The 25173-nt window shown below is 44.4% G+C and overlaps 1 protein-coding gene across 1 annotated transcript in view; it reads left to right on the top strand.

Moving 5' to 3' along the window:
- LOC123621771 (myelin basic protein) overlaps positions 1–25173 on the top strand; it is a 1012103-nt gene that overhangs the window by 558344 nt on the left and 428586 nt on the right. The window lies entirely within an intron of this gene.

The raw sequence follows: 25173 nt of genomic DNA, 5'->3' as shown, positions 1-25173 counted from the left end.
CAAGGAGATCCTATCTGTGGCTCTGTTTGTTCATGAAGCTGCCTTCGTCCTCTGCCCCCGACGTCTTCTCAACAGCAAACACAGCTGGACATGCAGCAGGGCGTCCTCCCTTTCTAATTAGCTGTCCTTTCTTTTGCTTACTATTGCCTCCTCAATTGATCATAAATTGCATGTCTGTGTTATATTTCTCTTGTCCCTCCCGCAGTACCTGGTAACCATCTTGATCACACGGTAGCTTGCAAGTCCCAGCCTGTGGTGAGTGAGGCTTGATATTGAGGCATATTCATGGAATCACTCATAAGCTTGAATGGGGTTTATTTTCTGCAACTACCTATAAAAGTATATGAAAAAAATGAAAGGTTTCCCCTAAAATGGGGCAGAGCTGTGTTTCCTCAGACTTCCCAGGATGGTCCAATAACCCAAGTCCCATCTGCGTCTGGGATTCCGTTCCCTGGGCTCAGTGCTGGGGTCCGGCTCTTCCAGTCCAGCACCCTGCAGTCAGTCACAGATTCTTCTAATTGTGCGAATTAAACTTCACATTTGTATTTATGTGTCTTCTCTAACATAAAACATCTTCAGAAAAATACAGAGAACGGTTCATTAGAGCAGCTTCTACTCTTGTTTCTAAATCCAAATTGCCAATTTAAGAGCATATTTCTGAATATAAACCCTAGGCTCCAGGACCAAAGTCAAGATTTCTGATTTTGCTAGCTGGGATGTAACCCAATTTATCAGGCAGCAAACGGGCTTGCTTTTGTTTTTTTGTTTCCATTATTTGGCAGAATCTCTTTTATCTTTTACTCCCCTCACACTGAAGTCTCTTTGTTTTCACAAGTGGAATGGCATTCGTAAGCTAAGCCCAGGACAAAAAGGGAGGCTGTGGGGTCACGTTGCGACTTAGTCAACTCCTGCCCATAATGTCTTTGGCATCCCGAGTAGAAATTTCCAATGGCAAATAACCAAGCCTGCTTTAAATCCATAACTGTGTGCTCTGCCTCGCCGCGGTCCACACGACATTGTTTCTCCTTGACACATCTCAAGCCTCGAATCAATGCTGATGGACACAGAGCCTCTGGCGTCCCCTGTAATCTAGCATTTCCTGGGATGTTCCCGGCTGCTCTAATGACTCTTCCTCCATGGAAACTATTGTAAGTGCTTTGGTGGAGCTCACCCTACACTGGCCTCGTGGCTGTACTTATAAGAAATAAGCAAGTGTTCAGTGTTTTAAATCCTTAACCATGACTTTTCCCTTGAAATTGAGATTGGCAGAGTCTCTGGAAAGCAAGGGATTAACACCATCATCTTGACTCAGAGGTTTCTTAGGGAAAAGTGCTTGCAAACCTGAAAGCCAAGGTGTCTGTGCAAGAAGAGGGCAGGCAGAGGAGGATGGGGCAGCCCACAGAATGGACGAGGCTCGCTGAGCCACCAGCTGTCCTCCAATATGTGGTCCTCACGAGTGTGTGTCCAAAGCTCCTCTTATAGGAACGATGTAAACCAGGTCGGATTAGAGCCCGGCCCGATACCGTCATTTTCCCCCACCTGGTCAGAGGCCCTGTCTCCACATACAGTCACCTTTGGGGCGGGGGCCTCAACATGTGCCCGCACGGTGGCATTCCTGCGACCCCAACCCGAGCCCCACACTCCCCAGTCCCGCCCAGCCGCGCTCGGCCTCTGTGCTCACGGGGAGGGTGGGCGCTGCGGGCACTGCCAGCCCTTCCTGCTCCTGCAGCCTTCGTGCCTCAGAACCACCAAGATGCTGCAGAAAAAATCTAAAAGTCTCACAGCTTGTGTGACATACATTTAACATCCTGTTCCGCTAGGATGGCTTCACGCGCACGTACGTGGATGGGTTGAGCATGTCATCGACAAGTTGAGAAAATCGCTTCTCCCAGCGCGGTTCTCTCATCTGTGCAATGGAATCACGCAGGTCTCTTCCCGCCCCTCCGGCATCCCCCTGTCTCGGACAAGCGGGCTGCAGGCTCCTCCGTCTGCTTCCTGGGTGTCCTCTGGCTGCGACCCCCAGTCCGCTCCTCCTCCTCTCTGTGTACGCGCTTTTGCTGGGGAGCTCGTCACACCCCTGGCTTTACATTCCCGTCCTAAGACTCCGTCAGGAACCTTCACCTGAATGTCCCAGAGCCATCTGGACCACAGTCCTGCATCCCCTCTCCTCTCCGGCCTGACCAGATCTACCTCGTTCCTCACGTTCCTCATCCCTGCAGGGCATCGCCTGGTGCTCCACGAGGAAGCACCTCCGGGCCTGCTCTCCCCGAGCCCTGCCACGGGCTCATCCACCGCCACCTTCAACAAGTGCCACCTCCTCACACCCCTGGCTGTTACCCACCCCCAGAGACTCCTCTGTTGTCACCAACCCCAGCCGCCACCCCCACGGGAATTTTCTGTCTAAGCAGAATTTACAGATCACACCTGATGTCCCCACAGAGCTGGTGGCTTCTCTGCCCTTTGCATTCCCAGCACTCAGCGTGTGGAAGACACACAACACATGGTCACGGGAACCTCGTGACACACGGAGCATCATGGAAGAACTGGATGGCACCTTGGCGACAGTTTAGCTCTGCAGTCTCCACGGCCTGTGAGCCATGGTGGATGCTACACTTTTGAGAGAAACACGCTGTTTGGACACCAGTCATGCACATGCAAACTCTGGGCTACGGGTAATTCAGAGCTGTCACACTGGATGGTGCTCCAACCTCTTCTGTGACTTCACATTTTGGGGAATCTGGGTTTGGGTGATTGACATGCTGGAAATCATGTGCCACATGAAAATCAACGTGACTAACCTAGAAGGGTGATGACGTCTGATCCAATGCCAAGGTTTGAGAAGTTGTGCAGTGCACAACTGGTACAACAGTCCCATCCACAAGTATTTGCAGTTAAGAGTGGAATTTACTCTTCATATTTTTCTTTCCATGTATGTTTATTGGTTTTTTTTCCAAACAGCTACAAAGTTGTTAAGATATAAGTATATTAAAGTTTTTTGAATCTAGCTATTTAATACACTCAATGGTTAGCTATTTCTTTTGGCCTAGGGGTACTTTGGGAAAAAATTGCTGAGACATGAAGGTGTTGTGAACTGAGAAGTTTGGAAACCTCCTGAAATAGTTTAGTGATTCTTAACCAGGGCAATGTTGCCCCCAGGGGACCCTTGTGACTTACTGATGCCAAATATGAATTCTATTATCCAATCAGGCTCTAATAACCGACCCGCACACTGTGAGACCCCCTGCCCCCACCACAGCACTTACTGTCTGTATGTGACCCCTGGGACGTCCTCACCCACAGACAGGTAAATTAGCAGAGATGTAACAGACCACGCAAGCGCAGGGCACGGAAGCACAACGCCAGGGGGAACGCCCGTGTGCTAACTTGCCTCCCACCGATGGGAAGAGCGTGTTCTGAGTGTGCCAAATACTTAGGAAGTCATTCAAAATACAAATAATAAAAAGCAACTTCTCCTGGCTCTGAGTTGGCTTACTTCTGATGAAGGTATAAATAGCAAGTCAAGATTTTCCTTTGGGCTTCACTGAAGTATGATGTCTGCTTTTGTAACAAAGAATGATTCAACCCGACATGCGTCTCATGATCCTACTCAGGGTCTCAGGCTGATCAGAAAAGCATTAATCATAAATATGAGAAACTAATACTTTAAGTCCTTACTTGGAGGATCCCATTAGTCTCCTGTCCCCTGACTAATTACGTACAGTCAAGGAGGCTCATTCATGTGAATATGTGTTTTGTCAGTAATGCAAAACCCGATCTCGCTCTGGAAACTTCAGCTCCACTCGTACCTGCAAAATTTATGTGGGATCAAGTAAAAATGACCGTAATTAAAAAGCTGGTGGAGATAGGGCAGACATTGCTATTTTCTGGGTTTTGCTAAAGTCTTAATTCAAATAAGAAAATTTCTCCCGTGTAACATGTTTGCAAGATTTTAAAGATAATCGTTTCTTCCAAATTATATTAAGTTTTTATAGAAATAATAAAGATAATTATCTTAATACATAATCATAACAATCTTATTATGAACTCTAACAAGAAAGTCCTTTAGACCCATAACTTGTCTTCACGCATTTAAGGTAAAAAGCTATAATTCCTTCTGAGCAAAATCTAAAAATGTTTGTGTGCCATGTAGAGGGGAATCTTGTCTGGAAGGAATCTTACAAAGTTGTGCTCAAATGTAGAAACACCATTTGGAAACCCCACCAGGAAGGAAAAACATATCTCACAAAAATGTATGATTTATCTAAAGTTTAACTCTCACCAGTGGGAAAGCAGCAGGTGACACGCTGACCCAGATGGGTCCGGCTACGGGAGGGGAGCGATGCCCCACACCCGTGTCACAAGCCACTCGCTTTTTTTTTGTTTTTTAATAATGATAAACTCACATAAAATGAAATTCACCATTTAAACCACTTTAAAGTGCCCACACCAGTGGCATCTAGTACATTCACAATGTCATCAACCACCACGTCTAGTTCCAGAACTTTTCCATCACTCCGGAAGGAAATCCCGTTCCCATTAACCAACTCACCTTTGTTTAGAACATTTCTTATGGTGAATACAGTTTATTTACGAAATAGTCTAATCCACTGAACGGCAGGCTGTGTCACAGGAGGTCGTCCTGGGTTCATGCACTTCATGGCACTAGATTTGAGAGTCGCAGAAAGTTCGTTTTAATGCTCTGCCAGAATAAGGTCACCAGCAATTCATATAAGTGATCTTTGCTTTTTCTTTTTTTTTTTTTTTGGATTTACATGATTGGGATAAGATGATCTATAACTGACAACAAAGCTTAAATATGTCTGGGAAGAAAACAGCAATATACAAGGCTTAAAATGCAATATTACAGGCTGCTTAGCAGCTAAAGAGGGTTTATGCTAAAGAATGGTGGATGTAATTTCTTTGAAAAAAAATATCAGCAAAAGGATTGAATTTAATCTAATATCACCACTAAAGCTTGCTGCAATCGTATGCAGCACTGGGTAGTACCCAGGGCCAAGAAGATGATCCTGAATTAGCATAGCATACAAATCAGCTTTTCGATTTTTATCAGATTATCGGCATTACCGGCTAACGCTGATGTATTCAGTAACATGCAATGAGCACTCTCCGGCATCATATCTCTGTGCTGTAAAATATCCTCAAAGCACATTTTAATTGTTTTAACAAGATAAAGTGTGCTATTTTTGCATGAATAATATTATCAGTATTACATTAAATCTCTTCATTTATTATCACTAATGCTACTTAAAAGAGATGTTAATAGAGTAATTCATTCTCGCACCATAACCTTGGTCAGGAGTACACGGTGGTTCATATTCATTATGCTGAGCTCAGAGAGGGCTTCTGTTATAATATCACTTAATTTATATTCTGAAAAATGCTCCGGGGACACGTTGCTCTCACGCATTAGAGCTCTATCTAAATCACAATATTTGAAGACAAGTGGGGATGGCAGATCACTATTAGACAACTCCTCTGTGTGCTCTTGGCACTTGCAGACACGCAAATGAAAGAGCTAAGTCCCAGTGACCTCATCTCACCATACAATTTACCTGTGCAAATTCAGCACACATTTACATGATGTATGTCGGGATTTACATTAGATTTAAAGTATTGGTTAAATGCCATAATGCGCATCAACCATATGACCTTCTTCATAGCTAGATTATGAGGACATGGCCAACAACTGCCTTCTACAAGTGTGAGCACCTATTCCCGTGGCTGTATCTGTCCTGTGTCGAAACATGTGTGTGTGTGCACATGTGTGTGTGTGTGTGAATTAGCTATAGGAGATGCATGTGATTAAAAATGTATGCCAAGAAAAAATATCCCCTGTCTTTGAGAAAAGTAACTCCAAATACATATGTATTTTAGTATATCACAAAGTAGGCATATATAGAGGACAATTAATAACTTTCAAGTGTCAGTATATTTTACATCCATTCATTGCATTAGCCATTGTGTCAGTGTAACATAACACAGTAGAAGACTTTTTAAAATACTTTTAAAAGTGCCTGAGGCACATAATATATGGGATAATTTTAATTTGTAGACTTCACAGAGCACACATGGCTAAGACACATGACAAGTATTCATACAAATCTTAAGTTTCAGAGCTCAGAGGCGCCAGTGAAATATCTTTATGTGGCAGAGAAGTAATCCGCAGCTGACAGGTCACATGGCGGCAAAGTCACTTACCTAACAAGCAGCATTAGTGACAATTTATGATACGCGCACCTCGAACACTTTTGCGAGTCATGAGTTTAGGGTGAGACGTACAGAGCGGGACAGGACAGTGCGGGAGAAATTCACGGGGCTCTGGACTGAAGCCCGGGGTTGGAGCACGTCCTTCCGGCAACAGCTACTTACGTACGTAGCTCACGGGTGCGAGGCAGGTGGTGGCGGTTGTAAAAGATTGAGAAACGTGAGAAGAAAAGCTCCTTTCTAGTCTCTAAGAAGCAAAGTAGTTGAAGCCATGTGGTTTCTGAGTTTCTCTGATGGGCACCCTGCCTGTGTTTTGGGGACACCTGTGGGGTGGACAGCCCGGGGCGGGGGCCGGGTGATCTGTCACCGTGCGAGTCTCCTTCCCGCACGTCATCTGTGAACGAGAGAGAAAGATTAGAAAATCCAAGTCATCCAACCGGCCAAATATTTTGAATTTTAAGAAAATGTATAAACATGTACTAGACAACAGTAAAAAAGTAAATATTATGTATGAAAACATGAAATCGAAGCGTAACTTCTCGAAGTACAGATCTAAATTTAACCCTGATAACTGATATTTCTATAACATTAAAAAGCAGCATTTAAGGTCAGTATGTAATCAAGTCTTTTTGCTTTTTTAATGAATGCTATATATTATTGAAGGCGTAGTACCATAAAAATATATAAAGCCTTGCGTATTAAAATTGTGTAGTCCCACGTCACCTATTTTATCTTGTCCATCTTTTAGGGATGAGAAAAGTGATTATGTCACTCTTTCCTGGTCTTTGGAACAAAAAGTCCTTATGCCAGCACTGACACGTTAAAGGAAGGTGCATATTATTATTATTAACCACTTAAAATCTCAATTTTCTTATCATAAAAATTGGGTAAAATACTATTTCACTTAAATAGCCGGTGCAACGGTGCTTGCTAAATAAAACTGTGTGCAGCTGCGTTGTTTGTGGTAGCTCCTGGGACCCGGCAGTGGCTCAGTAAATACTGATAGTTACCCTTTTCTTCATAAAGATCCAAGGAACACAAACAGGTCAGTTTTCCACAGTTACATTTCAAGTATTATAAAATAATGTGGGTCTAGAGCCTGAGAATTTTTTCAGCCTGCCATGTTTTTGAACATTACCAATTTTGTTTCATTTAAAAAAATAATAAAAATAGTCAATTGGTTTTGCAGGTGATCATGATACAAAAAAGAATTCCATCTGTTTTTGAGAATAAAACTAATGTAATAGTCACTTACATTAACGATGTTTCATTTTTTAAATTTCTATACATTTACTTTAAATTTTATTCTCCTTTCTGATTTTTAAAATACACTGAAGTTTTCTGATAAAAATGCCAATGCTGACATTGTAATTTTAGAAGAGGCTGTTTATCTCCTGTGATATAACATTGCACTGAAATCCAGTGTCCACTGGGCACTGGGGTTTCAGTCCCTACGGACTCTCGGGGTGTTTCGAACATGGTAGATTCTCAATCTTAGTGAGTCTTTGTTGAATTGAACTGAGTTCAAGTGAGTGTAATAAAAGGTATTTTATATTGTACTGGAACTAATGATCTCCACAAAAGCAAACAGATATAACCATATTGTTACAGTCGACCATTTTTGCTACGGACACTGCACAAATGCAAAATGTGGGTCTTGAAGAGCATCTGCAGAAAACGTCCAGGGACAGCCGCTGTCATTCCGCGTCGGTCCACGTGTGGCCGAATCACGACCGACCGGTAACAGCAGCACATGGGGTGATGCACCCTCGGGAGGCTCAGCTTTTGACAATTTGGAAAAAAACAAATTGATGTTCAAAAATAATAACTGATTTTATTAAGTTAGCAGCAACTGACTGTCCGGCATGTCAGCGCTGTCTGGGAAGTTTTGGCTTCGTCTGCACTGGTGCTTGGACCGAGAGACACGCGGGAACGGGCGGGGAGCGTGTTCGGGGGAATAGAGACAGCACTCCTGCTTAAAAGGCATTTCATAAGTTCGGATTTTAGTGTTTTCAGATGTATTAAGTCACCCCTTTGGGGGCCATTTGAAGCCACATGAAAGTGGAGAGCGGAGCCTAATGGTGTGGCCGAGAGAGGAGGGAACGGCTCTTTGGGGGGCCGTTAGGTCGAGGGACGAGCCACCCTTTCCAGGCCCTTGGGCAAATTTCTTCTACTGATGTTGAAAAGCTTAGTGCCCAAAACTTCTAAAATATATATCCCAATACGATCAATGACTCTTTTAAATATAATATTTTGAAACTGAGTAGTGTTTTTAGAATGTAAAGAAAGCAACTTTTCTGTGTTTTTCCCAAATTTTGTATATGTATATATATTTATACACACACATATTTGTGTACTACAAACTGTGAGAAGAATAAATGCTTTTATTTTACTCTCTTACCATTTTCAACACTGTTATTTTTAGTTGTTTCCTATTCTGATGATGTGCTAATCTTCAAACTAAGGCACTGTTTAGGTCAGATATTTTACCGTGTTCTAATCTGACCATTTTAACATGTCTGCGTAGTACACGCAGGAAAACCCACCACGCACGTGACCCCGGCAACACAACTGTGCACTGCGCTGCGCCTGGCCTCCCTGTCCCGTCCCCAGGCCGCATCAGGGCGTTGAATTTCGGCCAGTGGCGTCTTCCACGCAGTTGCCTGTGGACACGACACCCACAGGCTTCCGTCTGTCCCGTATGCAGTTCTTCCCAGAACCCCAACACTTGCTGGATTTTGAGCCCCAGAGTGCAGAGACTTCACTGATTCATTTATCGCTCGCACACGTCACAGCCCAGCCAGTGAGGTGTCACCTTCATAGAGTAAAGGTGCATTAAAAGAAGGGAATGGATGGCATTACTGAGGGGTCTAGACAAAGAGAGGGGAAAAAGAACGACAACAGCTTTACAAATATTTATTAAAACACTTTCTACCTGCTTAGGATGTGGCTGCAGGAACAAGAGTTAAAAATCCTGTCCTCAGAGACTCCCCTTCCAGCCGGATGGGCACAGGGCACACGGCTGTGAATGGGCAGATTGCACTGGATGTCAGGGAAGGTCCAGGGGAGAAGGAAGGCAAGGGAGGTTTCAAATGCCACCTCACTTTTAAGGGTTCTTAATTTGCTTTTTGTTTGATAAACAAAAAGATTTCTTTTCTAGTAATAATATTTAGGTGAACTACTCTCATGTGTACTTTAACCAAAGCAGCAAAACAAGGACACGGTTAGTTTTCAGGTCCGACTGTCTACAGCAAACTGGACGTACATCATCCTCTAAACCAGCTTGTTTATGCTGAATGATCTGGGTATAGTTTTTGCTCGGCAACACAGTGCCCACGTAATAGCCACATACGGCAACACGCGGTCCTTTCCCGGCATCCGTCACCGCGCTGGCAGGAAAAACAGCCAACATGAACACACTTCCCAGGGAGGGTCCCTGCTCTGTCAGTCACCTCTGTCGTGCCCCGCTCTGTTCACTCAGAGAGCGTCTCATTCCAGAGCCAGCTGTCAACATTGATGACACCAGTCACTCTGTCCTTAGGCTAAAACTGTTCTCTGTCTTCATGTTACATTTTTTTTTACATATTTATGAAGAGGTGGGGGGCTGTGAGTATGGGTGCTCAGTTGCCTTGTTTGTTTTTTGTTAAGACAGAGTCTCACTCTGTCGCCCTGGGTAGAGTGCCGTGGCGTCAGCCTAGCTCACAGCAACCTCAAACTCCTGGGCTCAAGCCATCCTCCTGCCTCAGCCTCCCAGGTAGCTGGGACTACAGGCGTGAGCTGCCACGCCCAGGTGTTTTTTTTTTTTTTTCCTTCTTTTTAGTAGAGACGGGGTCTCACTTTTGCTCAGGCTGGTCTCGAACTCCCAAGAAGCACTTTATGACAAGGAGTGAGCAGTGACTCAACAATCACTAGACAGGGCACTAGGTGCCGCCATGGCCTTACAGGAGCAGGACCTACCCAAGACGGCGGGGTAAAGAACGGCTCCTCACCCAGATGTAAGACACAGATGAGGAGGGGACATAGTGGTCAGTGTTGGGAGATGGTGGAATACGGGAATCAGAAACAGTGCCCGTGCCCGAGGGTCTGGCAGAAGCAGTTTTACGACAAAGCTAATGAGGCCCAACTGTGAGGACCAGACATGCACTTTCCAAGGCCCTGTACTGTATTTTATTCACATTTTCATATCATTTTCCTTAAAGTTCCTACCGCCATCAAATTGCTAAAGATTCGTGCTCTGTAAAGCCTGAATCCACCCCCGCCCCTGGAGTGATGGTGTTTCTCCACCGCAGGCATTTACAGACGGAACACAGACCCAGTGCACATGGAGAGAGGTTGCAGACTCAGTCTTGGACAACTGGATTTGTGCTGCCTGAGAGATTTAAAGTTGGGGATGGGAGCAGAAGAGACAGATTCTGAGATCCAGAACTCCGAGAGGAATGGACAAAAGGGATGGATTTGGTGTCTTCAGTATAAAAATGATGATTGAAGCCAGGAGATGTTCAAGTCTCCCTGCAGCTTCCCCTGAAGCTTTTGCATTTCCTGATGACCACAGACAGAGAGGTGTATACATATATATATATATTTCAGGTTATTCGTATATATGTATTTGGAAAAGGGAGTTTTTGCTGCTAAAAGTCCTATTTTCCACCATTCTCATCTTGCAGTTATGAAATGATGCCTCTGAACTGAACTGACTTGCTACATTCACCTCATCGGGGAAACACTCAAACTAGAATTCAGGTTTCCTGACTCTAATTTTGTGTTTTACACTTACAAAGCGCTGGCCAGAAGGGCAGAGTATCATTTAAAAACTAAAACAAGCAAACAGAACAAAAATTATTTGCTTTTTCAGATCATTTATAAAGCTATTAAGTAACATTAGTTCTAACCCAAATCTCTAGGGATCCACAAAGTTCAGTTCCCCAGTCCCTGATCAGCGGATGTTTAATAATCTTTAATATAAAACCTTGTCAAAGGATTTTTTTAAGTCTAAATACATCTTGTCCGCAGTTCTGCTCGTGCACCACAGTTTTTACCCACTCAGCTAACACTAATGGGCTTTATTGTGCTGTGTACGGTGAGGAGGAGTCGGCGTGGGAGGGAGGAGGGGGACAGAGGACAAGGAACATGCATAAAGGTTGCAATGAAACAGACAGAAAATGGAACATGAATAATGCAGAAAAAGTTAAAATTGGTGCAGAGGTGAGAAAGCAAAAAGTAAAATTCTGGAAATTCTGTAAGATATTGGGAATACAGTGAGGTAAAATGTATTATAAAATCACCATTATGATTTGTCAATCACTTCTTAGCGTTATGCTGAGAACCGGGTTTGTTCACACATTTTCCGCTTTAATCTCCACTAAACGCCTCCTGCTGGGGGCACCCAAGCTCCCCTGAGCAGATGAGGACCGGAGAACCGAGACTCCTCTGGGCCAAGCTCAGCCCCGCAGCGCATTCAAGCTGTCTTGCTCCAGTCCACGCTCTTAACATCATACTTAATGTTACTCCGAAAATTATGTTTACATAATTGGTATTATCACATTATAAAACTTCTCTGTTTTTCTCATTTTGTGTGTGTGTCTCTCCCTTCTAGAATAAAAAGGTCTAAGAAGGCAGACGCATGTCTGTTTGGACCACTCCATGCCAAGCATCTAACACTGTGTATTGCACGTAGTAGGTGCTCAGTGCACACTTGCTGAGTGGATGCAGGATCGGTAGCACTGGGCCACAGCAGAGCAGAGACACTCTCGCCTACGGACTGGGAAACAGGACCAGTCTCTCTGTTTTCCCCTTAGCACGCATTCTCTCTCTTGCTACACATTCAGCAAGCAGATACACTCTGTTCTAGAATAGTCTGCACGCTGCACCCTCAGTGAGGAGAAAAGGCCAGAGTGGGCCCAGCGAAGGCGGCCTGGGAACAACATGGCCACAGCTTCTTGGTGGATGACATTACAAGTCACCTTCTCCACACTGTGACATCTTTACTCATCTCCACCTTCAGGGTCCAAGAAATTTTGTCCTTCCACACTTGAAATGTTCTGTTTAAATGATAATGTCCTACTTTCCCCTCCTTCCATCTCTGCCTGACCCCCGACCTCCCAGACAGGCTCTCAGTTTCTTCCTCTGGGGAGCACTGCCCGAACTTCATGTCCTTCAGGGGGGCAGAACTCAGAGAAATGGGGCAGCTTCCTCGTTCTTCCTACCACCTGGTGTGCGGGAGAGAAGGGACTGTGGACCCAGAGATCCCAGAAACATTCGGGAGCTTCACAGCAAGATCGATTGTGTTCGGCACTGGCCTACTTCGCAGCTTCACTAAATTCCTCCTGAGAAAATTTCAAAATTCTGTTGAAAATTATGAAGTTGTCTAATTTTTTACTTGCTGTGCTGGTTGGTAACTGACTTAAGTATTCAAAAACGGGTAATTTCAGGAAATAGGAAAGTGAGCAAATAATAGTTGAATAGGTTAGTGGACCTGCCCAGAGGCCAACCTGTGTCAAAAGAATCAAGGTATCAAGTGTAAGTACCAAGGTAACATAAATATAATAACATGGTATAAACAAGAAGATACAAAGTATAAGGATACCCTGTTTGTGTACATAATATCAATATTGTTCCATGTTTCTATTGCTTTTTCACTCCAATATTTACTTTGGCTATTTTTACTTTTTAGAATTTGATGCTATCTGAATAAATACACATATCCATACATACCTGCATGTGCACATACATACATAAATATCTATATCTCTGCATGGCTGTGTGTATATGAAAAGAGTTTGCACAGAGAGGAATGTGCCAGGCAGTCTTGAGGTACAGGTGTCCAAATGTGTATGACTCTGATTGATACACTGTGATTTATTACAATGCGGCTGATGCTTCAGAAGACATGATTTAGGAGTCACTGGTTATTTCAATTTACTCTTTTTGCGTTTTTAATTAGTAAATGAATCCCTCATGGTCAAATGATTAATTGCACAATAATTCACTGCAGTGCCTTCCTCTCCTATTTGTGCGAAGCACAGTGCATAGAGAAAGCGCTGGAATATGGGCTGACATTATAAATTATAGCGAAGCATTCACACCACTCCCGTTCCGGTTGTGTCAGCACTTCCATTATAAACTCCCATTTTCAAGGTGCTTAAAACTAAGCTGTGAAAATTCATTTTCAGATGGCAGCTGGTATAGAGGGTGTCCACCAGGGAGCAATGTTTTTAAACCAAATTTGAGAATTTACTTGGCCATTGTTAAAACTACCAAGCAGATAAAGTTAGCAATGTGCCTTTCAAAACTCATTCTGTAAAATAAAATAAAAACGAAGTAAAACTAACCCTGAGTGACAGCAGCTCTACGGTGAATGCTAAAATGATGCGGATTTTTTATGTATTCCATTTTTGTTGGCTTGTTTGTTTTTATCATTTTTTAGCAGTTTAAGATTTAAAGAAAAATTCAAAGGATAGCAGAGTCCCATATATCTCTACGGATTCCCCTATTATAAACATCTCACATTAAATATGGCACATTTGCAATTAATAAACCAATACGGATATGACATTATTCATTAAACTTAATACCTTGATTAGATTCCCTTACTTTTTACCTAATGTCCTCTTTCCACCCCAGGATCCCAAATGATGTGTGGTCCTCATTTCTCCTTAGGGTCCCTGGCAGCGACAGTTTCTCAGACCTCCCTGGTTTATGACAACCCGATGGTTTGATGACCATGGTGGTGCAGATTCGGGGCGGGGTGCCCCTCTCCTGGAATTTATCTGACTTTTTTTCTCCTGTGATTGGGGCTCATGTGTTTGGGGGAGAAAAACTACGGAGGAAAAGCACCGTTTGCACCACTTTCCAGCAAGCTTCACCCCTCGGCATGACGTATCAGTGCTAATGCTGATCTTGGCCACCTGGCTGAAGGTGTTTGCCAGGTGTATTCCCTGCAAAGTGACTGTGTTTCTCCTTCTTTGCCCACTTGCTGTTTGGGAGTAAGTCTCTGTGCACAGCCCGCACCTAAGGGGGGCAGGAATGCTCCCCTCTGTGAGGCAGAGCACCCACACAGGGCACTCAGAATTATTCTGCATGGCTATCTGCCTGTTCTCCTCTTTTATTAATTATTCAATCATTTATTTATATCAGTATAGGCTCATGGATATTCACTTTATACTTAGAGTTATAATCTGATGCTACGTTATTTTGTTGCTGGAATTGTTCTGGGTTTAGCTATGTCCTTCTTTTTTCACAATACGGAGTTACAATGAGAATGTGCCTTCTACGCGTGCTCCTTGTCTGCAGTAGCATTTGCTCCCCAGCACTCAGAACATCTCATCAGTCCGCGCCGACCAGAGCAGCAGAGCAGGGTTCGAGCCCCGGCCCCACATGGCACAGCGCAACATCGAGGGGCACACAGCCTTCAGGGGCCTGCAGGCAATCACACATTTCTCAGCAGAACCAAACTTTCCTTTGAGCCCTAACTCCAAACCAATAGTGCATTGAACTCTTTCCGAAAATTCTGAGACATACTAAGGAAAATTAGAAGCAGCAGCAGCAGCAGAACAGGGCATTTGTTTAATGCCAAGATGATGATGTCATTTCACTTTCAAGCATGTGGCTCCGAGGAACAAATGTGTGGTTCAAATCTTGCCTCTGCAACCCTCATGGGACCCTGGGCAGTTTATGTCACCATGCAATGCCCCTCATGGGTAAACGATGGCGTTGATGGGGTCTGGATCCTGGTGGTTGTGAGGATTGAGTGGAGCCTCTCGGGAATACAGGCCAGCTCTAGTCCTTGCTGCCTGCTGCAGGTCCCCGTGTGGGGCAGGGAGCCGGGGAGAAGGGGCTGAGACCACACGTGGTCTGTGCAGGCAGGAAGGAAAATCATGCATCCTAGTAAGAAACTGAATCCCCCTCACGCCCCAGGATAGATCTCCAGGTAGCATCACAGGAAATACAGATTTTCCCAAAGCAGAAATCGGTTTACCATCAGCAAAGGCACCTAAAGGTGTGCATGTGACATTGGGAGGAGATGACATCTCATGCTCATTTCCTGGAACTCTGCAGGGCTCTCAGGTGCCTCTGGGTGGTACAGTCGCTTCAGAACAGAGCAGCTTGCAGCCCCCAAATGCCCCCTGCTTCTCCCTAGCTCCGCCTTCCTCCTCTCTGGATACATCCCGCGCCCTGAGGATTCCCAGGAAGCCCCCTCCCTCCCGGGACACCCCTCGCTCACCCCAGGAACCACCGGGGCCTCCCCTGAGCGTCATTCCTGCAAAGCATTCTGGTTATCTTTGTAAAAAATAATTTTAAATAATAATTAAAATAATTTTTAAAATAAAATTTTGAAAGTATAAAACACTTTAAACATACAGAAAATCAGAATTCTATTTTTTCTTGAGTCAGTTTTGTTAATGTTCATTTGTGCTAAAAGATCTATATATATATTTAAAGTTAGAGAAAATTGATGTTTTTTATATATTGTATAATGTTTGCATATATATTTGCCTATATAAAGTTCTAGGTATATATTTATAGTTCTACATGTAAAGTTCTCTCTTTATATATACACATAACCAAATTATTGGCATAGAGTTATAACATTTTGTCATAATTTTTAACACTTTCTGCTGTGCTGACATAGCTCTTGTATAGTCTGAATATATATGTATTTGCATGTGGGTCTCTACTCATTTTTCTTAGACAAACTTGACTCTTTTAGTGCTCATTTTAAAGAACCAGGTTTGATTAGGTTCATCCTCCCAATTTTATTTTTGTTCCCTATTGAATTATTTCCTGTTCTTAACTATTTTCTTACTTTTATCTGTTTAGGTTTACTCTGTTATCATACCAACTTCTTGGCTTGGATGCTGAGCTAATTACTATTCTTTCTTTTATTTTAATGTTTTCCTTTAAATATTTTTCTTAGAACTACTGTTTACCTGCATCCTAGAAGTTTCTCTCCCACAGGCGCATCTGCATCTCGTAGATTTCATGTCAAGGGCATCCTACAGTATGGTGGGGGGCAGGATACTGGCCCCGAAGATGTCGGGGTCCCAGTCCCTGGAGACGCATCACCTTACGTGCGGAGGGTGTCCTGGTGTGTCTGGTGGGCCCCGTGTCATCACAGGGTCCTTCAAAGGGAAGGAGGGAGAGAGCATCGGGATCCAAGGAGATGTGATGACAGAGGCAAAGTCACGGACGCAGCGACTTGCGGAAGCTGGAAAACGAAGGAGCCAGCGCTGATCTTAGCCTGGGGGACCCCTGGGGCTTCCCAGCTTCAGAACTGCAGGAGAATGAACTTGTGTTGTTCTAAGTCCCCCCCAACGCAGCTGTTCTTCAACAGCGGCAGGAAGCGAAGAGGTGCACTCTCCTGTTTTGTTTCTCTTCTTTCACTCAGTGTGGCCACTTTGAGTCATTGTGGTGAAGCAGCCACAGCTCGAGCTTCTCTTGTGCACAGTGACGGGGTGGGGGGCAGATGCACGGCCCTGGGTGGACATTTGGGGTGCTTCCAGTTTGGGGCAATTACACACAGAGCTCCTAAGAGCCTCCATGCTCAGTTACTTGCATAACTGTGTGCTCTCTTTTCTCTTGGGTAATCAGCTGACAGGTGTATGTTAACACTTTTAAGAGGCTGCCAAACTGTTTTCCAAAACGGATCTCCTACTTTACAACCCCACCGTTATCATATGGGAGCTCTGCTCCTCCATGCCCTTGCCAACACGTGGCATGGTACTCCTATCAACCTCAGCCACCCTGACAGGTGTGTACGGTATCTCCTGGCCATTTTAACTTACATTTACCCGATGGCCACTGACCCTGCGTGTCTTTGCATGTGCTTGTTTGTCATCTGTATATCTTCTTTGATGATGTATCTGTTGAAAGTTTTGGGTCATTCTTTAATTGAGTTTTATGAATTCTCCATATTTCCGGTTATAAATCCTTTATCACATATATGCTTTGCAAACATTTTTCACACTATGGACTTTTTCTTATTGTCTTAGTATTGGCTCTCAAAGAGTGGACATTCTTAATTGTGGGGAGATACACTGCTAATGAACATTGCTTTTTTTCTTTTATGGATTATACTTTTGGTGTAATATCTGTAAATTTTTTGCCTAACCCAAGATGCAAATATTTTTCTTATCATTTATTTTAGAAGCATTAGCATATTAGGTTTTAAATTTAGGTCTATGATTCATTTAGAGTTCTGTTTTTATTCTATTTTTGTGGCTCAAGTACTCTGTTTCACAGATCCATTTGCCTGTTTTGGCAACAATAACCCGTCCTCTTGATTAATGTACCTTTATAATAAGACTTGAAATCGGCTACTGCTGGCATTTCAACTTTGTTCTTCTTTTTAAAACATTGTTGTGGCTGTGTGGGGTGTCATGCATTTCCACATGAGTTTTAGTGTCAGCTGATCAATTTCTGTAAAAGCCTGATTAGATTTTGATTGAGAATTTTGTTGGATCTATAGACCAATTTGAGGAGAATTGACATCTCAAATATATTGAATCTTCTGATGCATGAACATTGTATAACTCTTCATTTGTTTAAATCTTCTCTAACTTCTCTCAACAACTTTTCCAGTGTATAGGTATTGTGCATCTTTTTTTCAGATTTATCCCTAAGTATGTCTTAATTTTTGATGCAATTGTAAATGATATTTTAAATTTAAATTTTCAATTGTTCATTGATAGTATATCAAAATGCAATGGATTTTTGTAAACTGATCTTTTATCCTGCAGCCTTGATAACTTACTTACTTGTCAATTCTAGTTGCTTTGTAGTAGATTCCACAGGATTTTCTGTATGTTGTCTTCAAATAAAATTTTACTTCATAGTTTTCCGAATGGATGCCTTTTTTTTTCCTTGCCAGAATTCCCAGTACAACGTTGAATAGAAGTGATGAGAGTGGACATCCTCTTCTTGACAGAGTTAGTTTATATTTCTTTTCTGATTAATACTTTATTATTCAGAACTTTTATTACTTTTATTAAAGGGTTTACATTGTCCTGGTTGTATCTTCTGGGATCTTACTCATGTTCTATTGGTTGTTATGTTTTTTTCTATTTTGACTGTATTTTCATGGTTAGAGAGGTCTGCTTTTTCTGTGCCAACTACTTACAGAGTGAATTGTGCAAACAGACCTCAAAAAGTTCTTTTTGTTTTCCCATGATCATAGGAGGTCGTTAACGGCCCAGCATCCAACATCAGATATTTTCTCAACCAATGAGTAGAGCAAGCGCAAACACCCAGTGCATGAGAAATGCACACCGTGGCTTCAAATTCTCAAGAGCATCCTTTGCTTGTGTTTTACCCACAGCCTAGAAGGGACAGAAAACTTCCTTTTGGTTCCTTGGGTGAATTTCTGTACTGTTTTTTTGTGGTCAACACTTTGATTAAGTTGTAATCTTTCCAGGGCTCTGGCAAAAGCAATTGCCTCAGTCTCAACTCTCAACCACGGAAGCTGAAGTTGGTACCTTCAAACCCTTCCTGGGCAATGCAACTGGGGAAGCCACCTTCGCTGTCCCCACCCACCGCCACCTGGCCGGGATGGCTCTCGCGGCCCTGGCTCATCTCCAAATCTGCCTGCTCGCCCGCACCTGGATGGGCTGCTTTGTTTTTGTAAGATCCACATTGCACTTAGAATAACTTTATCTAGCACTTCATTGGACATTTCCAGGGGTTTGCGTTAGGAACATTTCTGTGTTATTTTAGCCCACCGGGTTGTTGGAAATTCAGTAAGGAATGACCTTTTGCACAGCGGGACCTCCGCCAGCTCGCGGCCTGAGCACACCTGCGCAGCGCTTGCGCGTGGTTGGAGCTGCGTGAATGCCGAACGACGGGAATTAACTGCTTTCACAAATACAGATAAATTGATACATGATTTCTCTCAAAAGCTTCACATTTGTTGCCCTAATAATTCTATATGATTGGGGAAATTGTGCTTCTTTTATTGTGTTTGGTATTTTAATCCAGTGTGTAATTTCTACCTTTTTTTCTCCTTTTTGTTTTCTACCACGTAAACTTAACGTCGAGTGTTTTCACATCACGGTTTTATAAAGATTTATTAATTCTCTCATGTCCTACCTTTCCTTGGAAGAGATGCCAGTGGGACACCCGGTGTTGGTGAAAATGCATCTAAGAAAGGACAGGTCCCAATGTCATCACACACGCGCGTGCCCCGAGGGCCCCGCACAGCTCAGCGGGCACCTGGGCTGCGCGGCCAGTCGGGCGGATAAACTCGAGCCGTGCAGTAAGTTCCCAGGGGATTTGGAAGAAAAAAGTACTGCATACATGAAACCAAACCAAACCAACAAACATCAAAGCTAATAAAAGATAAGATAACATGAAGCGGGGCGAGGAGAGAGGACCCATCTTCAGCGCTGGTGTCCACGTGCGTGCAGGGGCAGCATTTAAGGACATCTGTGAGGAGCATTTTGACAGAGACAGAATCCTTTGTCTTAAACAGATGAATCAGATGGGAATACACACACATGTGACGTCAGTGTTTTGTGTCATGTCCTGGCGTCCCTCTAAGCAGGAGAGCCGTGCTCTCCCCCGTGTCCTCTCATTTGCTGACAGTCACGTGTTCACTGAGTGGTCTTCGCATGTCACAGCTTAATGTAAAACTGTGAACTATCGCATATCGATGCTTTGCTAGACATTCTAAATATTGTGTGTGTTTATTTGTGTGTCAATCTATAGGGTTTCTTTTTTTCATCCCAAGGGTCTATAATTTCTGTATTTTGCTCAATTTATCTGACCACTATCTTCATTTTTAAAAAATTACTTTTAACGTTGGCTGGGAATCCAAACTCAGACTATCTGATCAGCGAAATGATTAGTCAAAGAACAGTAAATTAAAATAAACAGCACACCATTATAAAAAAGTGGAAAAATAGGACATTTACCAGTCAAGCCTGGGTGGGCAGTGAGCGGAAATCAATCCTGTCGGTGCCAGCGGGCCCGAGCGGACCCAGGTGGCGTCCTCGCGGCCGGGGGCGGGGGGCAGCACCGCGGACGGGGCAGGGCGGCGCCGAGAGCAGGTGTGCGGCCGCCGGGCCGAGCGCGGGGGAGCCCGAGCCCCGCAAGGCACCACCCGCCTCCGCACCTGCAGTCAGGGCGGCGCGGTGTCCGGCCAGGTGCAGTCTGGCCCAGAGACAGAATTATTGTCTAAAGCATATTTCACCAATTTCATACGACAATAACCAAAACAGGCAAGAAGGCGGCACAATCCGCTTATCTGCGATAACCCAGTGTTGACAATGACTGCTGTGTGGTCTCCATTAAAAACACACACTTGCTAGCGCGGGTGGATTCAGACAACAGCTGTGTGCGCCTGTGTTATGGAAGCGGGGATAGCGTGTCGGGTGATGGGGTGCGACTCCGCCCCCCGTGCTGTCGGTATGAATGTGTGAGACAAAGGCGAGAATGAATCGTCCCGGTTGGGGTCCACACGGCCCGGCTGCCCTGGCGGGGCCCGAGGTCTGAGTTCCTGTCCCCACCCTGCCCCCTCCTCTCCCTGCGCTTCCCGCACGCGTCTGCGGAGGCCCCGCTGCGCATCACGCCCGTGCGGCCTGCGGGGCAGTTTATCATCTCTCTGTTCATCAACATCCAGGAGCTTAAAAAAAAAAAACTGCCCAAAGAGGAAAGAAAATGAGTCTTCCCTACAGTCCCGACTCTGCCACACACGATCAATGAAACCGGTGGAGGCGAGTCTCCTTAATCGCCCCCTCTCTGAAGACGAGGATGCTGCTGCGTGCGGGGGCCCAGCTCCTCCAGGGGCGGCTCAGCAGGGACCAGCGTCGCCCAGGGCCGCCCGGCCGGCTGGAGGCTAAGCAGACTGATCGGCCCCGCCACGCAGCTCAGCCGCAATGATTTTCACATCAAGCCGCCTGATGTACTGCTCCGCCGTCTACCAATCCCTTTCCAATATCGACCCGTTCCTAAATGAGCCTTCCCTGCTTTGTACCATGAGCAATAATTAAAAAAGTAGCACATTGATTTTAACTAATATTATGAAGGATCTGGATGTGCACATGCTTACAAAACAGCGGGCCTCGCCCGTCTGTCAGTGCACCACAAAGGATCCTGATTAAAGTTCGGACACAGGGGAAGAGAAATGTGTCTGCCATTGAACGTGTCAAAACTCATACCTGTTCTGTTGTATTATAAACCTTGTTTCAATATCAATGAAGCTTTTTTTCCCTCTGAGATTTCAACAAATTAAATAAGAACATGCTTAAATCCAGGATAGAGTATAAGATACTGGGGAGAAATATTTCTTAAAAAGTGACACTATCTTACTATATATGCATCCCACTTTAAAAAATAAAATTTACTTTTATATCAGATAACTCTTTTGAAAGCAAATACGTCATTAATTCATGCCCAATGTGTTTTGCTACCAAAAGTGAAGTGATGTTTTCCCAGCTAAAATGGCTTCTAATCGTCGCACCTGTAGCCAGAACCAGCTTCACCTGTGACCACCTATGAAAGCAAAGAGCACCGTGAAATTTTGCATCATCACCAAATGTCAGAATCCAACCTATCTGCACAATGTGGGTAAAATTTTCACTAACTGCAAAGTTAAAGCAACTAGATTTTTTTTAAATGTGCCACATTGTGCTACACTGGCAGAAGAAAGCGAGTTTGTCAGTCTGAAGGTAATTTGGAATGTTCTTTATTCTCCACTTTCTATCCCAGTGTCTCTACATAGATTTGTAGCAAAGCAGAAAACCTCTTCTCTTTAACCTTCGAGACAGGGGGAATGTTGCCTTCTGACAGCGGGAATGTTGCCTTCTGCTTGGAGTCTCCCTGGGCCTGTCAGCATCCCACCTGGGGACCTGGGAACCCCTTCCAGCAGACCCATAATTAGAGACACCACTCTAGCAGACGCTAAAACACAGGTAAAAGGCTGGGAGTTTTAATAGTACACTATTGATAAAATAATTGGCAGATTATTTAAAAACAGCCAAATATCTCAAAACCTACCTCAGTGTGTTTAGCAATCTATACAGTAAGCACTCAAGATACTGTGCCACAAAGACATTGCAAAATCCAGGCCCACACGCTTGGAAATTGGCACCTGCCCATGGCCATCCGAAGTTCTCAAATGGTGGGAAACTTCATTTATCATCTTCCGGATTTCTTGATTGCTTGTTCTTTGTTTGTTTTTAGTGGGAGGTAGGTTAAGGAAAGGTATGATTAGGAAATAGAAAATTTGTGACGTTTAGCATTTTCTTAGTTGGTACTATGGCCAGTTGTGTACAGTATAAATGACACTAATCTTTACTTTTGTGCCTTTTGTGACAGTACAGACTAGAAACAATTGATTTTTATTGAGTTCACAGTAAGGGAACCCTGAATTTGTGTGATTGGGGTGCTTTCACCTCATTTATTATGGCAAGATTTTTCCTTACACAAACACAGTACACAGCAGAGGAGATATTCAAAACTAGTTCTGGAGTAATTGTTTGAAAAAGAAATCACAATAGATCCTTTTATCATACCATGTAGAAAAGTTAGCTCCATGTAGATTAAATGTTACACGTGAGCCCCACACAGCTCATACACTCTCCTCCCCAAAGAAAATGCAGATGACTGTGTAATTCGAGGACGAAGATTTCAAAGTCATAATGCAGCAGAGAGAGTTTCATTGGGCCAAGGCAGACAGCTGCTGTCTTGTAAGCGTGCACCAGCACTGAGTGCAATGGTTCCTCACCTTCTCCGCAGTGTTAGAGTCGGACAGCCTGGCAGAGAACCAATAGGTGCAAAGCTTTGGGGCTATTCCTCCAGCCCAGGCAATCCATTTCTGGGAAGGATTTTTGGGCTCTTTTATTCCTGGAGGGTATATTTATGTTTCAGGACCCAAACAAAAGTATCAAGTCATTTCCATTCTCGTTTTCTTAAAGCGTAAACAACTGAAGAAATTAAATACACTGCCCTCAGCAGGCGGAGGTGACGAAGGGCGCCCGTGAGTGTCGGGAGGCAGAGAGCAGGCGGGGGAGAGGGAGCAAACACCTGCCGCGGGAGTCCTGGGCTGGAGCAGGTGTCGGGGGAGACCAGGCACATGGCGTTCGCGGGACGCTGCACCAGCCGCGGGCCTCACGGTCTTGCCAGGTATTCTGTGTCCCTGGGGTGACACTGTGTTGGTTTTAGCTAAGACAAATGTATTAAAACATGCAGGTGGTTGCCAGAAATTGGGTCGGGAGACTGGGGAGATAAACACCAGTTGAGCCTTAGGACTAACGTCCAATCTCGCACCACAGCACTGGGCCACCCCGACAGCTGCAGACAGGCAGCCAGCCACAGAATCGCCGGCCGCTGTGGCCAGGATGCCGCCTCTGAGCACGGCCACGAGACTGGGCCCCGTGTGGCCCCACAGGGCACGTTGCTCGTCCTGCAAACACAAGACCCTGAGAGAGAAGCACCCACGCGGGGGTCCCGGCAACCCGTGTGACACACCTGGCACCACGAGGGGTTTTCTAGGGAAATTAAGATGATTGAAAGAAATATTTCTTAGGAATTAAATGCCATATTTCTTACATGCAAGGTTTTAGGCTGAGAGCTATGCTTACTGCACAAGCCAAGGCCTCCGTGTGGGGTATGCTGATTGTGGTCAGTGCCAAGAAGTGCAGGGTGCGAGGACAGAGAACACTGGTTTAGGATGAGGAAGACTCCTTAGAAAGGAAAGCAAAGTCCATGCATCAGGGATGAGGAGGACTCTGGGATGTCTGTGGGGAGCCACGTTCCAGGAAAAGCGCAGGGTTTTACCTGGGCTTGACGGGACAACCTCCCAAGCTCCGTGCTTTGGAAGTGACTCAGGATGGGTGTCAAGAATGTCAGGTCTCGCTTTCCCCCCAGCTCCTAGACAAAGGGCGAGAGTTTCACCCTGGAAAGGCATCACCAGCATCTTACATTTCACCTCAAGCTCTGTGTTGTGAAAATTCTTCTCTGGGTGGGTATGACCAAGAAAACTGGGGTCTGTTTCAGCCACCCAACTCCCCCTTGTAGGGTGTAGGCTCTACCCTGAGTGTATCAACCCAAAAATGTTGGATTCTCAGTCACCCACACCACTGTCACCAGACTCCCACTCAAAAGCCAGACACTCCATGGTGGGGGACATCCGTCCTCCCCCACCTGTTTTAAGGTAGGGGTGTCACCCCTGGAGATGCAGGTCACCCTCTCCTCTGCCCCCAGCCCTGGTGCAATAGCACGGATTCACCTATCACTGCTGAGGAAGCTGAATTTTTAGGGCTATGGCATGAAGGAATTCATGCCTTAAGGCTTTATCAAAAATTAATAGAGATATTAGAAGTGAGCAATTAAGAGAAGGCTGATAGTTCATAAAATCAGTAGCAACTAATAAAATAACATAGCACTGATTACTTGAACAGAGAGAACCAGGTTAAAAGATAATTAAAAGGGCCCTCATAAGTTTGTATCCTTAGGGGGCTGCAGTGCTGTGCACCCAGGCACTAGGTTGTGCCCACTTGTGAGCAACCAGAGCTGGCATCTGAGAGTGACAGTTCCTGGCTGAACAAAGGGAGCCGTGAAAGCATCACCCAATCCACACGCGAGTCCACCAGCGCAGGGTGCAAGCCGTACAGGACTGAAACGCGTAAGCACAACTTCTGACCAGTCACGGGCTAAATATTAAGTTATGCTGACCCAGGAGAGAATTCAGGAAATCCAAGATTAAAAATAAAAAGTTAAAAATGAGGAAAAAATGAACATAAACATTGGAGGCTTCACACTGCAGGAAAAATTAACTTCATTGAATTTGTCCAGCAAAGCCACTGAATAAATAAACTAACAAAAGCAGCAACACCAACATCTACATGGGTAAGTGGGACTAATTTGAATCCAAATTTTTTATAATATAATATCTAAAATGTCCACTTCATGACAAAACAATTACAAGACACACAGAGAAACAGGATAATGTGATTT

The sequence above is a fragment of the Lemur catta genome, chromosome 16 (assembly GCF_020740605.2).
Source record: "Lemur catta isolate mLemCat1 chromosome 16, mLemCat1.pri, whole genome shotgun sequence".
NCBI classification, from domain to species: domain Eukaryota; kingdom Metazoa; phylum Chordata; class Mammalia; order Primates; family Lemuridae; genus Lemur; species Lemur catta.
This window is presented reverse-complemented; position numbering and strand designations above follow the sequence as displayed.